Raw genomic sequence first — 15,174 nt, 5'->3', positions numbered from 1 at the left:
CTGTTTTAGCTGGTCAAGTTATTTGTAGCGACCGTAAAAGCCCTTTTTTTTTTCTGGGTTGAAAAACTATTCCCAAATTTGCCATTCTCAAAATAACTAGTTTCTGGTATTTGAGGCCTACTTGAAATCTATCCCAAAAAGGATATCTTACATTGAAGGTACTGATAGTGTCATTCAGAAAAACCTAAGACACACGCTACCGTGCAGATAGAAGTCTGATTCTGAGATTAAACCTTAACCTGTCACACAGTGCAAAAAAAAAACAGGTCTCACATTTCTATTCAAGCAAATCTGTACTGTTTTAGCTGGTCAAGTTATTTGTAGTGACCGTAAAAGCACACTTTTTTTTCTGGGTTGAAAAACTATTCCCAGATTTGCCATTATCAAAATAACTAGTTTCTGGTATTTGAGGCCTACTTGAAATCTATCCCAAAAAGGATATCTTACATTGAAGGTACTGATAGTGTCATTCAGAAAAACCTAAGACACACGCTACCGTGCAGATAGAAGTCTGATTCTGTGATTAAACCTTAACCTGTCACACAGTGCAAAAAAAAACAGGTCTCACATTTCTATTCAAGCAAATCTGTACTGTTTTAGCTTGTCAAGTTATTTGTAGCGACCGTAAAAGCCCTTTTTTTTTTCTGGGTTGAAAAACTATTCCCAAATTTGCCATTCTCAAAATAACTAGTTTCTGGTATTTGAGGCCTACTTGAAATCTATCCCAAAAAGGATATCTTACATTGAGGTACTGATAGTGTCATTCAGAAAAACCTAAGACACACGCTACCGTGCAGATAGAAGTCTGATTCTGAGATAAAACCTTAACCTGTCACACAGTGCAAAAAAAAACAGGTCTCACATTTCTATTCAAGCAAATCTGTACTGTTTTAGCTGGTCAAGTTATTTGTAGCGACCGTAAAAGCCCTTTTTTTTTTCTGGGTTGAAAAACTATTCCCAAATTTGCCATTCTCAAAATAACTAGTTTCTGGTATTTGAGGCCTACTTGAAATCTATCCCAAAAAGGATATCTTACATTGAAGGTACTGATAGTGTCATTCAGAAAAACCTAAGACACACGCTACCGTGCAGATAGAAGTCTGATTCTGTGATTAAACCTTAACCTGTCACACAGTGCAAAAAAAAAAACAGGTCTCACATTTCTATTCAATGGTCTGCCGGGTGTTCACTCCAAGGTCATGGAAGTCACGCCTGCGGCCACCCCGTTCTCCGGGGATATGTCCTGAAATCCAGCTGAAAGCTGCAGAACATCAGTCGGAGGTCTCTCCACTACTGGCGGGCCTCTCTGGCGCCCTCTTCCCACAAGCAAAGGCTTGGCTGGTGGCTGCTGGGGTCTTTCAATGCGTCTAGGTTCTTGAGCCTCTTGCTCCTGTCCAGGCTGTCCTTGCCTGGGCTGCCCCCTGGCACGTGCTCTTCCGCGGGCTCTGGCTCGTCCACTCATCTTCTATTCCTGAGAGGATATAAACCGCTAATAAGGTCAATCTGCCGCCTAGCAGCTCCGCCGTGGCACAATCACCTCAGAACTCGCACACTGGTGACTTTAGGTATCTTCACTGGTCACTTTGAGCAGAATGATGACATCCGAGTCACGGCACCAAATGTAACCCTCTTTTCCTTGCACCATCTGCGACACCTCCAGCTTTCACACTCACTCGGTCACCAGCTCCTCCAGGCATAAACTCTAAGTGGACTCTAAGGGACGACACTCAGGTCTTCTGTGGTTTAAAGCTTTATTGAGGTGGAGTGCACTTGGCTGGAGCCTGTAATACAACAGGGAAACACTGCCACTATGTGGTATACAGCCAGGTCACCAGCCCACCTATATCATAACAGGCAGTCATTATATTACATTCCCACATACATGTTACAGGATATAACAAAGCATACAGAAAAATGAACAAGAGAAAATCATTTACAAAGATATTGCAGCAGGGTGACCTGGAATACAGCATGTCTTGCAGCCATTTTAGGAAGAACACATGGCTCTCTAACTGTACATCATCTACTCAGCCTAGCATGTGCTGCAGGGTTTAAATGCTGCTAAAAAACATACAGTCACCTCTTTACATTCTACAGAACTATTATGGGTATATATTATAACTTTTTACAATAGATAAATGAACTTTAGCTTTAGAGAACTTAGACAGAGATCCTACCTCCTTCACAGTAAATGTCTGCACTGAGGAGACCAAACCAAGTAGCAGAATACACAGGGGGCTTTCTGGAAGAGTCCACTGTAAAGACTCTGTGTGTTAAAACTTTCCTCAGTTATCTAATAGCACATTTGAAGAGGTTTATTTAGCATGTCCTGACTCTCTGCTAACAGCTTATGAATATATGGAACTATATTTAACAAGTGATCATTGCTGCAGCTCCTGTATATTGGTATTACCCTATTGCAAACCTGCAGACTGGATATTTGGTGAAACTTCATGTGGTTCGTATCGACTGTACTACACCACTGACTTTCAGAGTTCGGAGGACGAGGCAGTGGTGAGACCGAGCCAACAGCGTAGCAAAAGAGGGAGCAGTGGGCAAAATCAGAACACCCGCCGCCAAGAGACTCCGCCTGACACTGACCGCCGCCATCTGTGACCGAGCACCCCAAAGGCAGCTTCAAGGAGTTCCCTGGCATGGCACTTCTTCAAACAATGTGCTGACGACAAGACCCGAGTGGTTTGCACGATGTGCCATCAGAGCCTGAAGCGAGGCATTAACGTTCTGAACCTTAGCACAACCTGCATGACCAGGCACCTGCATGCAAAGCATGAACTGCAGTGGAGTAAACACCTTAAAAACAAGGAAGTCACTCAGGCTCCCCATGCTGCCTCTTCTGCTGCTTCCGCCTCGGCCTCTTCTGCTGCTGCCGCCCCGCCTCGGCTTCTTCTGCTGCTGCTGCCGCCGCCGCCTCGGCCTCTTCCTCTGCCTCTGGAGGAACGTTGGCACCTGCCGCCCAGCAAACATGGGATGTACCACCAACACCACCACCTGCGTCACCAAGCATCTCAACCATGTCACACGGCAGCGTTCAGCTCTCCATCTCACAAACATTTGAGAGAAAGCGTAAATTCCCACCAAGCCACCCTCGATCCCTGGCCCTGAATGCCAGCATTTCTAAACTACTGGCCTATGAAATGCTGTCATTTAGGCTGGTGGACACACACAGCTTCAAACAGCTCATATCGCTTGCTGTCCCACAGTATGTTGTTCCCAGCCGCCACTACTTCTCCAAGAGAGCCGTGCCTTCCCTGCACAAACAAGTGTCCGATAAAATCAAGTGTGCACTGCGCAACGCCATCTGTGGCAAGGTCCACCTAACCACAGATACGTGGACCAGTAAGCACGGCCAGGGACGCTATATCTCCCTAACTGCACACTGGGTAAATGTAGTGGCGGCTGGGCCCCAGGCGGAGAGCTGTTTGGCGCACGTCCTTCCGCCGCCAAGGATCGCAGGGCAACATTCTTTGCCTCCTGTCTCCTCCTCCTCCTACTCAGCTTCCTCCTCCTCTTCTTCCACCTGCTCATCCAGTCAGCCACACACCTTCACCACCAACTTCAGCACAGCCCGGGGTAAACGTCAGCAGGCCATTCTGAAACTCATATGTTTGGGGGACAGGCCCCACACCGCACAGGAGTTGTGGCGGGGTATAGAACAACAGACCGACGAGTGGTTGCTGCCGGTGAGCCTCAAGCCCGGCCTGGTGGTGTGCGATAATGGGCGAAATCTCGTTGCAGCTCTGGGACTAGCCGGTTTGACGCACATCCCTTGCCTGGCGCATGTGCTGAATTTGGTGGTGCAGAAGTTCATTCGCAACTACCCCGACATGTCAGAGCTGCTGCATAAAGTGCGGGCCGTCTGTTCGCGCTTCCGGCGTTCACACCCTGCCGCTGCTCGCCTGTCTGCGCTACAGTGTAACTTCGGCCTTCCCGCTCACCGCCTCATATGCGACGTACCCACCAGGTGGAACTCCACCTTGCATATGCTGGACAGACTGTGCGAGCAGCAGCAGGCCATAGTGGAGTTTTAGCTGCAGCACGCACGGGTCAGTCGCACTGTGGATCAGACACACTTCACCACCAATGACTGGGCCTCCATGCGAGACCTGTGTGCCCTGTTGCGTTGTTTCGAGTACTCCACCAACATAGCCAGTGGCGATGACGCCGTTATCAGCGTTACAATACCACTTCTATGTCTCCTTGAGAAAACACTTAGGGCGATGATGGAAGAGGAGGTGGCCCAGGAGGAAGAGGAGGAAGAGGGGTCATTTTTAGCACTTTCAGGCCAGTCTCTTCGAAGTGACTCAGAGGGAGGTTTTTTGCAACACCAGAGGCCAGGTACAAATGTGGCCAGACAGGGCCCACTACTGGAGGACGAGGAGGACGAGGATGAGGAGGAGGTGGAGGAGGATGAGGATGAAGCATGTTCACAGCGGGGTGGCACCCAAAGCAGCTCGGGCCCATCACTGGTGCGTGGCTGGGGGGAAACACAGGACGATGACGATACGCCTCCCACAGAGGACAGCTTGTCCTTACCTCTGGGCAGCCTGGCACACATGAGCGACTACATGCTGCAGTGCCTGCGCAACGACAGCAGAGTTGCCCACATTTTAACGTGTGCGGACTACTGGGTTGCCACCCTGCTGGATCCCGGTACAAAGACAATGTGCCCACCTTACTTCCTACACTGGAGCGTGATAGGAAGATGCGCGAGTACAAGCGCACGTTGGTAGACGCGCTACTGAGAGCATTCCCAAATGTCACAGGGGAACCAGTGGAAGCCCAAGGCGAAGGCAGAGGAGCAGCAAGAGGTCGCCAACGCAGCTGTGTCACGCCCAGCTCCTCTGAGAGCAGGGTTAGCATGGCAGAGATGTGGAAAAGTTTTGTCAACACGCCACAGCTAAGTGCACCACCACCTGATACAGAACTTGTTAGCAGGAGGCGACATTTCACTAACATGGTGGAACAGTACCTGTGCACACCCCTCCACGTACTGACTGATGGTTCGGCCCCATTCAACTTCTGGGTCTCCAAATTGTCCACGTGGCCAGAGCTAGCCTTTTATGCCTTGGAGGTGCTGGCCTGCCCGGCGGCCAGCGTTTTGTCTGAACGTGTATTCAGCACGGCAGGGGGCGTCATTACAGACAAACGCAGCCGCCTGTCTACAGCCAATGTGGACAAGCTGACGTTCATAAAAATGAACCAGGCATGGATCCCATAGGACCTGTCCATCCCTTGTGCAGATTAGATATTAACTACCTCCCCTTAACAATATATTATTCTACTCAAGGGCACTTCCTCATTCAATACTATTTTTAATTTCATTTTACCATTATATTGCGGGGCAACCCAAAGTTGAATGAACCTCTCCTCTGTCTGGTGCCGGGGCCTAAATGTGTGACAGTGGCCTGTTCCAGTGGTGGGTGACGTAAAGCCTGATTCTCTGCTATGACATGAAGACTGATTCTGCGCTGACATAAGGCCAGATTCTCTGTTACGGGACCTCTCTCCTCTGCCTGGGTGCCTGGGCCTAAATGTGTGACAGTGGCCTGTTCCAGTGGTGGGTGACGTGATGCCTGATTCTCTGCTATGACATGAAGACAGATTCTGTGCTGACATAATGCCAGATTCTCTGTTACAGGACCTCTCTCCTCTGTCTGGGTGACGGGGCCTAAATGTGTGACAGTGGCCTGTTCCAGTGGTGGGTGACGTGAAGCCTGATTCTCTGCTATGACATGAACACTGATTCTGCGCTGACATAAGGCCAGATTCTCTGTTACGGGACCTCTCTCCTCTGCCTGGGTGCCTGGGCCTAAATGTGTGACAGTGGCCTGTTCCAGTGGTGGGTGACGTGATGCCTGATTCTCTGCTATGACATGAAGACAGATTCTGTGCTGACATAAGGCCAGATTCTCTGTTACAGGACCTCTCTCCTCTGTCTGGGTGCCGGGGCCTAAATGTGTGACAGTGGCCTGTTCCAGTGGTGGGTGACGTGAAGCCTGATTCTCTGCTATGACATGAAGACTGATTCTGCGCTGACATAAGGCCAGATTCTCTGTTACGGGACCTCTCTCCTCTGCCTGGGTGCCTGGGCCTAAATGTGTGACAGTGGCCTGTTCTAGTGGTGGGTGACGTGATGCCTGATTCTCTGCTATGACATGAAGACAGATTCTGTGCTGACATAAGGCCAGATTCTCTGTTACGGGACCTCTCTCCTCTGCCTGGGTGACTGGGCCTAAATGTGTGACAGTGGCCTGTTCCAGTGGTGGGTGACGTGAAGCCTGATTCTCTGCTATGACATGAAGACTGATTCTGCGCTGACATAAGGCCAGATTCTCTGTTACGGGACCTCTCTCCTCTGCCTGGGTGCCTGGGCCTAAATGTGTGACAGTGGCCTGTTCCAGTGGTGGGTGACGTGATGCCTGATTCTCTGCTATGACATGAAGACAGATTCTGTGCTGACATAAGGCCAGATTCTCTGTTACGGGACCTCTCTCCTCTGCCTGGGTGCCTGGGCCTAAATGTGTGACAGTGGCCTGTTCTAGTGGTGGGTGACGTGATGCCTGATTCTCTGCTATGACATGAAGACAGATTCTGTGCTGACATAAGGCCAGATTCTCTGTTACGGGACCTCTCTCCTCTGCCTGGGTGACTGGGCCTAAATGTGTGACAGTGGCCTGTTCCAGTGGTGGGTGACGTGAAGCCTGATTCTCTGCTATGACATGAAGACTGATTCTGCGCTGACATAAGGCCAGATTCTCTGTTACGGGACCTCTCTCCTCTGCCTGGGTGCCTGGGCCTAAATGTGTGACAGTGGCCTGTTCCAGTGGTGGGTGACGTGATGCCTGATTCTCTGCTATGACATGAAGACAGATTCTGTGCTGACATAAGGCCAGATTCTCTGTTACAGGACCTCTCTCCTCTGTCTGGGTGCCGGGGCCTAAATGTGTGACAGTGGCCTGTTCCAGTGGTGGGTGAAGTGAAGCCTGATTCTCTGCTATGACATGAAGACTGATTCTGCGCTGACATAAGGCCAGATTCTCTGTTACGGGACCTCTCTCCTCTGCCTGGGTGCCTGGGCCTAAATGTGTGACAGTGGCCTGTTCCAGTGCTGGGTGACGTGATGCCTGATTCTCTGCTATGACATGAAGACAGATTCTGTGCTGACATAAGGCCAGATTCTCTGTTACAGGACCTCTCTCCTCTGTCTGGGTGCCGGGGCCTAAATGTGTGACAGTGGCCTGTTCCAGTGGTGGGTGTAGGGTTGCCACCCGTTCGGGATTCACCCGGACAGTCCGGGTTTGTAATCCTGTGCCCGGGTACAAGCCTTTCTCAGACCCGGGCACAGGATTATTCATTCAATCTGCAACCGACCGAGACTCCGATCGCATATTTAAGCTGTCACTCCGGGTGATCAGCTGAGCGCAGCACTCCCGAGCTTCCCCCCTCCTCCCCTCTCCCTCCTCCAGTCTACACACTACAGTGATGCCAGGCAGCGCTGTGTTCACTCACTGTTCAGGCTCCTCTCCTGCCTCCTAGTCCCTCCCTCCCTCTCTCTGATAAGGAAGTGATGACATCAGAGAGAGAGGCAGAGGGAGCTCCGTGGGAGAAATCATTCTTCTTCTCCTCTCCAGTCCAGCTCCAGCAGCCTGCCCATGTAGTGCCCAGCCCAGTGCCCACTGTGCCCTGCCTGCAGACAACCTGACCAAGACAGTCCTGACTCTGAGTCCTGACACCTGTCCTAGTCTTTTACTCACTTCTAAAAAGGTATACATATAAAACATTTGAATTGTGTAATTGTATGTAACAGTGTGGGCTTCTGTCACCCCACTAAACTCTTTTTTTTGCTTCTTATAATCCTATACTGTGATATATGAATACATAATGTTATTAATCATTTTGGTTCAGTAGATAATGAATAAAACGGACATTTATAATATGTAAATTACCTGTCTACAAGCAGGCGGGGCGGTTACTTGCTGGTATCCGCCGCATCCTCCTTTCATAATGACGCCCCCTCCGCATGTTGATTGACAGGGCCAGCGAACGCCATCTTTCTCTGGCTGGCCCTGTCTGCTATCAAGATCTCGCGCCTGCGCCGTAACGATCTTCAGTCGGCGCAGGTGCACTGAGAGGAGGACGCTCGCTCGGCCGCTTCATCCTCAATGCGCCTGCGCCGGGTGTAGATGTGACGTCATCGGTGCAGGCGCACTGAGGAAGGAGCGGCCGAGCGAGTGTCCTCCTCTCAGTTCACCTGCACCAACTGAAGACCGTTACGGCGCAGGTGCGAGATCTTGATAGCAGACAGGGCCAGCCAGAGAACGATCGCGTTCACTGGCCCTGTCAATCAACATGCAAAATGACTAATAACATTATGTATTCATATATCGCAGTATAGGGATTATAAGAAGCCAAAAAAAAAAAAAAAGAGTTTAGTGGGGTGACAGAAGCCCTTTAAACAGGTTTCTGAATCTGTCAATCATCAGAAAAAACGTTATGTTATGTAGCTGACTGATATAGCGATGTGCTAATGTCAGCACTACATAACAGTGTGTTTTATAACTCCCTGCCGCTGCCGCCGTTCTCTTAAAATAAAGACTTATAATATGCTAATTGGCCTCTAGGTGCTATGAGGGCGTTCCTGCAACACCTAGAGGCTCCGTCTATTCACCCTTTGGCAGTGGCAATCCCATGTCCAGTTGATTGACGTCCAAGTTCTCCTCTTTGTCCCGTAAATCCCGCGCCTGCGGCGAATACTAAAAGGGGCAGCGCAGGCGTGGGATCAGGGGCGTAACGATCGCGGTGCGACAGCGACCAGGGGTGGAGACGGGACATGGTTAGAGGCGGGACATGGGCATGGCTGGAGGCGGGGCCTGGAAGGGGGCCCTCCCTCCCTTCTGTTCGGGTTTGGCTTGAAGAAAAGGTGGCAACCCTAGGTGGGTGACGTGATGCCTGATTCTCTGCTATGACATGAAGACAGATTCTGCGCTGACATAAGGCCAGATTCTCTGTTACGGGACCGCTCTCCTCTGTCTGGGTGCCGGGCCTAAATGTGTGACAGTGGCCTGTTCCAGTGGTGGGTGACGTGAAGCCTGATTCTCTGCTATGACATGAAGACTGATTCTGTGCTGACATGAAGCCAGATTCTCTGCTATGGCATGAAGAGACTGATTCTGTGCTGACATGAAGCCAGATTCTCTGCTATGGGACCTCTGTCCAATTGATATTGGGTCATTTTTATTTTTTTAATTTTTATTTTAATTAATTTCCCTATCCACATTTGTTTGCAGGGGATTTACCTACATGTTGCTGCCTTTTGCAGCCCTCTAGCTCTTTCCTGGGCTGTTTTACAGCCTTTTTAGTGCCCAAAAGTTCGGGTCCCCATTGACTTCAATGGGGTTCGGGACGAAGTTCGGGTCGGGTTCCGATTCCGAACCCGAACATTTCCGGGAAGTTCGGCCGAACTTCTCGAACCCGAACATCCAGGTGTTCGCTCAACTCTAGTTATCTGCCAATCCAGAATCAAGGATGGCCTTTTCAGTAAACAGGATGACAATGCATGACCAAGTCACAGGAACACCTAATTTTGGAGAGATTTGAGTATTCTCACCCAAGGTCTTCTCTCCAACCTCTCCAACAGGCTCTAGGCACTGGAATCCCACCTTTAGAGGTCAGGTCTTCATGTAGGAACCCTTGCCGCTAAGTACATAGGCAAATTGTTATTGCGACTATGCTGATGCTCCTTCTTTCTGCTTTTACCCCGAGACACTCCTTAAACTTCAGATCAATATGGGTAGTCAATAAAATCAGATCATCCAGTGTTGCTGGAACATCTAACCTGCCAGTTCAATAGTAATGTGACATAACAGACAGTCCCAAAAGTCAGCCACCTAGGCCTCATTGTTCCAGGACAGCGCTGAGGCAAAGGTTCAAAACTGTATTGCGGATTGTTCCAAAATAAGAGTCTACTGGCGGGGTTGCAGCAAAAAAGAGGCAGCAGAAGCCGTCCAGCCAGGTTATTCAAAGACCTATCAGAAGGTCAAAAGAATGGCTCAAATATTATAGGTCAGTGGGTCAACCCATTCCCAAAAGTGGGTGTCAAGGCAAAGGCTTCTCCAGAGAGATGTGACACCAGAAAGGCAACCTTGGACCAATCGGTACAAAACCGGTGAACTTGCAAGTTAAAATAGATTGAACACTTTTCAGAAAACTGAGGCTGGTCTCCCTCATAAAGTGGCAGCAGATGCAGGTCAGAGCCACTGGATACAGCAGAGGGCTGTAGTTTTAGTGCAGACACTGCAGTCTGAGGGTATGGAGCCACAGCAGTGACTGTCAGGGAATCCAAGGGAGCAGCAATAGTATTCAGAAATTGCTTGAGTTGCTCCTGGCGACTGCACTGATTAGACAGCTCCTTGAATACTTTAGGTAGTCCCAATTTGGGTGGGCCAGCGGGATCCAGCTGCTGAGCAAACTGTTACAAAGCATACCAATTTGTTGGTCAACCACTCCTGGAGAAAATAATAATGGTCTTGAAATTCCTCAGTATTTTGGACTCATTTTTTATTTTTATTTTTTATCTTTGTTGACTTTTTGCACTTGTGTGAAAACCTGATGTAGTTTTAAAGGGAACCTGTCACCGGTATTTTATGTATAGAGCTGAGGACATGGGCTGCTAGATGGCCGCTAGCACATCCGCAATATCCAGTCCCCATAGCTCTGTGTGCTTTTATTGTGTAAAAAAAAAACGATTTCATACATATGCTAATTAACCTGAGATGAGTCCTGTCCCTGACTCATCTCATGTACAGTACTCATCTCAGGTTAATTTACATATGTATCAAATCGTTTTTTTACACAATAAAAGCACACAGAGCTATGGGGACTAGGTATTGCGGATGTGCTAGCGGCCATCTAGCAACCCATGTCCTCCGCTCTATACACAAAATCCCCGTGACAGGTTCCCTTTAAGTCAAATGTATGCAAAAATATAGAGAATAGAAAATCTTTTTCTCTGAGTTCATTCTGGAGACACATAGAGAACTCAAGACCTTTGTATTATGGATTAACAATATGATCCAAGTAGTCGGGTCCCCTGATATCTAACCTTTTTTATGTTATTTTATTTAACTTTTTTCAACATTTCAACCTCTGTTGTGGCTAATTGAGATATGTGTTGTTTTTTTGTGTGAAAACCCCCTAATTGAGAGGAGACAGACTGAGCAGGATTATTGCCTGACACTTCAGTTTAGAACTAAAATTAAAAGCTTAGAGGACATTTAAATGAAATAATTGTGGATACACAATAATTAGACTTTAGTAAAAATAAACACGCAATATTAAATGTTCTTCTGTGGGAGTTTGCTTTAACCCATTGAGCCCAATAATTTAGCTTTCTGTAACATAATCCAAAATTATAATTACTTTTGGGCAAGACAGCATTCTGTATTACAAATCGAAAATGTCCTTCAAACTGGACATCATAGTAATATCATTTAAAATATTTTTTTTCTTAGCAATTATTTATGGAAATATATTTGATCCTTTGAACTTTTGTATTGATCTCCAATGATTTGTCTTAAATTACCTTAAACCTACCAGGTATTGAACTAATTAGTGCCAACAAAGATACAGCAATTCTAATCTAAAAGTGGTCGAATTATTATCTGTCAAAGTAAATATGATGTGCTAAGATCTCTGGAATATATGTAATTAATAATTATCAGTATGCTGTAACAAATGTCTCTATTGGCATATTTTTCAAGCACAGAATTAATTAAACACTCCAGCCTTGATAGTCAAAGTGATGTGTTTACTAGGAAATCCTGTACAATAGTTTGTAAGTGAGGAAAACCAGAGGCAACATACCGGCAACTTGTATCAGAAGTAATCATTGTTATCAGGTTATGAATTAATATTGCAAGGGTAAAAATCTGATGATGACCTGAGATAGTTTTGTGAGAAGCTGGCAAGAAGAGAGCCCACAGGTGGTTTTGTGAGGATCAGAGTTTAGAGGGAATGTTCACACCTGGGGCCTTTTAAGCACCCCCACACATATGTGGCCAGACCTAAGTAAGACTAGGGCTACACAGCGACTTGTGTCCCTCAACAAAAAGGTACAATTACATTGAGACATGTGTTTCACTCATGTCGCACAACATTTATTGTAGTGATAATCTATGGTGTCGCACTGCGACCTACTGCAACAAACTTGGATGGATTTTTTGAGACCTTCATGTCGCAGTCGCAGTTTGACACCACAGTAGGCTATCATTAAAATAAATGTTGTAGAACATGAATGCAATGCATGTCTCAATGTAATTTTATCTTTTTGTTGGGGGACACATAACAATAATAATAATTGTAAATAATAAATAATAAATGTCGCGTGACATTGGTGTGACAAATAACCTTGTAGCCCTAGTCTAAAGCATACTTACCTGCTCCCCATACCTGGGCTCTATCTCCTTCACTCCCCCACTGTTTCTGAACCTCTCTTGTCTCCCTGTGTCAATATTTGGTTTGACACAGATCATGTGGCCACAGTAGTCAATGACTGACCACAGCGGTGACATATCTCCCAGTTACATGATTCATGGGAAACATGTCACCACTTCTGCCAGTCAATGGCTGCAGTGCCATGTGACTTATGTAAAACCATATATTATTATGGGGAGACTGGAGAGTGGCAGCGGTGCCTTGGGAGAAAAGAAGCTGGAACCCAGCGGTGGGGAGCAGATAAGTATGCTCCCCTCTGCAGGTCAGTCCAGCCACATGAGGGGGCTGCATTAAAGGCTCCAGGGGTGAACAACCCCTTTAATCTCAAAATCAGATTAGGTGACATGTCATTGCTAAAGTTTTCAAATTAATTCAGTAGACAATAGGTAGTCAATGAAGGGACTGGCAAAGGGAAGAGGCAGATAGTGCCTTTTGCACTATCCCTATTGCCCATTTGGCCCAACTCTATGTTCTCTTTACTATTAGAAAAACATGCATAGACATATATGTATATATATAGGATCTTTACAAATTATATATGTCCATAATTTATACCATCCTAAAATCCATATACTCTCAGATCTTGTCTCCATTCCTATCCCTGATCTTACACAGAGACAATCATCCCTAACAAGCCACACACCCATTCAATCGCTAAATTAGCTTCAATTGATTGATTGCATCCCTAATTGATGACTCAATAAATACCACACATATGAGATGAACCCTCCACTTACTGATGAAGGGACCAAGTGAAGTCCCGAAACGCGTTTAAGAAGTCTGGAGGATCATTGTGTATTGACGTTCAAGATTAAAATAGGAGCGCTCCGTATACTTTACAACCCAGGCCATTCAAACTAAACCGGCGGATCCCGATCACGTGACGATCCTTGATCACGTGTCTTCATTACGTCACCTACCAGACGTGCTACACGCGCCCAGGAACCATAAGGGACTCCGCAAGGCAGAGAGCCGCACCGCACGAACAACCAGTCCAGGACACCTACAGATAACAGCCGTGGTCGGTGGGTAAGTGACTTCGGAGCCAGAGACAGTGTGGGACGCAGCACCCAGGTTCAGAACACCAGTCCTGCTCACAATATACTTTTTCTGCCTGCAAAGACAACATATCAAAGCAACTATATGTGACTATATTGATCAGTCAATCCTCTTTACCTATTGCAGCAAAATAGTCCTCTATGATTATGACATTTTACTACTTTTAGTCCCTCTAACAGAGAGACCATTTTTACCACACCGGTGAAGAAAGGGCTTTCACAATTGACATTTCACAGTTCCACCATTTACCTTATGATCACACAGGAACCTATCTGTGTATTTTTGTTTTGTTTTTTACCTAAATTTTATGATTTTGTATAAACATGTTTTATTATCCATACGGATCCATTTGAACTTTTACCTAATAGGTACCCACCTAATAGTGGTACCACACACTAACCCAAACCCTATTCTATCCGGTACACACACACCTAGTATCCGGACACCCCACTACTACCACTACCCTTCCTCCACCCCACATCATCACCCATCATCCCCCTCAAAAGACACCATATTCTATACCAGATTTTAACCAATTTTAACTATATAAATAAAATCATATGATTTTTATACCAAATTAGAGTGTGCCTGCTACCTTTTATACTATTTATGATTATAGCAATACCATATTTATATAGTTTTTCTTGTGTTTTAATACTTAAAAAAATAAAAACTTTGGACACTAAACAAATTGTGAATAAAAACTGAATGCAATGATGTGGAGATGGCAAATGTCAATATTTTATTTGTAATAGAACGTAGATGACAGATCAAACGTTTAATCCGAGTAAATGTATCATTTTAAAGGAAAATTACGTTGATTCCAATTTTCACGGTGTCAACAAATCCCCAAAAAGTTGGGACAAGTAGCAATAAGAGGCTGGAAAAAGTAAATTTGAGCATAACGAAGAGCTGGAAGACCAATTAACACTAATTAGGTCAATTGGCAACATGATTGGGTATAAAAAGAGCTTCTCAGAGTGGCAGTGTCTCTCAGAAGCCAAGATGGGTAGAGGAACACCAATTCCCACAATGTTGCGCAGAAAGATAGTGGAGCAATATCAGAAAGGTGTTACCCAGTGAAAAATTGCAAAGACTTTGCATCTATCATCATCAACTGTGCATAGCATCCTCCGAAGATTCAGAGAATCTGGAACAATCTCTGTGCGTAAGGGTCAAGGCCGTAAAACCATACTGGATGCCCGTGATCTCTGGTCTCTTAAACGACACTGCACCACAAACAGGAATGCTACTGTAAAGGAAATCACAGAATGGGCTCAGGAATACTTCCAGAAACCATTGTCAGTGAACACAATCCACCGTGCCATCCGCCGTGGCCAGCTGAAACTCTACAGTGCAAAGAAGAAGCCATTTCTAAGCAAGATCCACAAGCTCAGGCGTTTTCACTGGGCCAGGGATTATTTAAAATGGAGTGTGGCAAAATGGAAGACTGTTCTGTGGTCAGACGAGTCACGATTCGAAGTTCTTTTTGGAAATCTGGGACGCCATGTCATCCGGACCAAAGAGGACAAGGACAACCCAAGTTGTTATCAACGCTCAGTTTAGAAGCCTGCATCTCTGATGGTATGGGGTTGCATGAGT

The sequence above is a fragment of the Bufo bufo genome, chromosome 2, assembly GCF_905171765.1.
Source record: "Bufo bufo chromosome 2, aBufBuf1.1, whole genome shotgun sequence".
NCBI classification, from domain to species: Eukaryota; Metazoa; Chordata; class Amphibia; order Anura; family Bufonidae; genus Bufo; species Bufo bufo.
The sequence above is the reverse complement of the archived record's forward strand: the minus strand, read 5'-3'. Positions refer to the sequence as shown.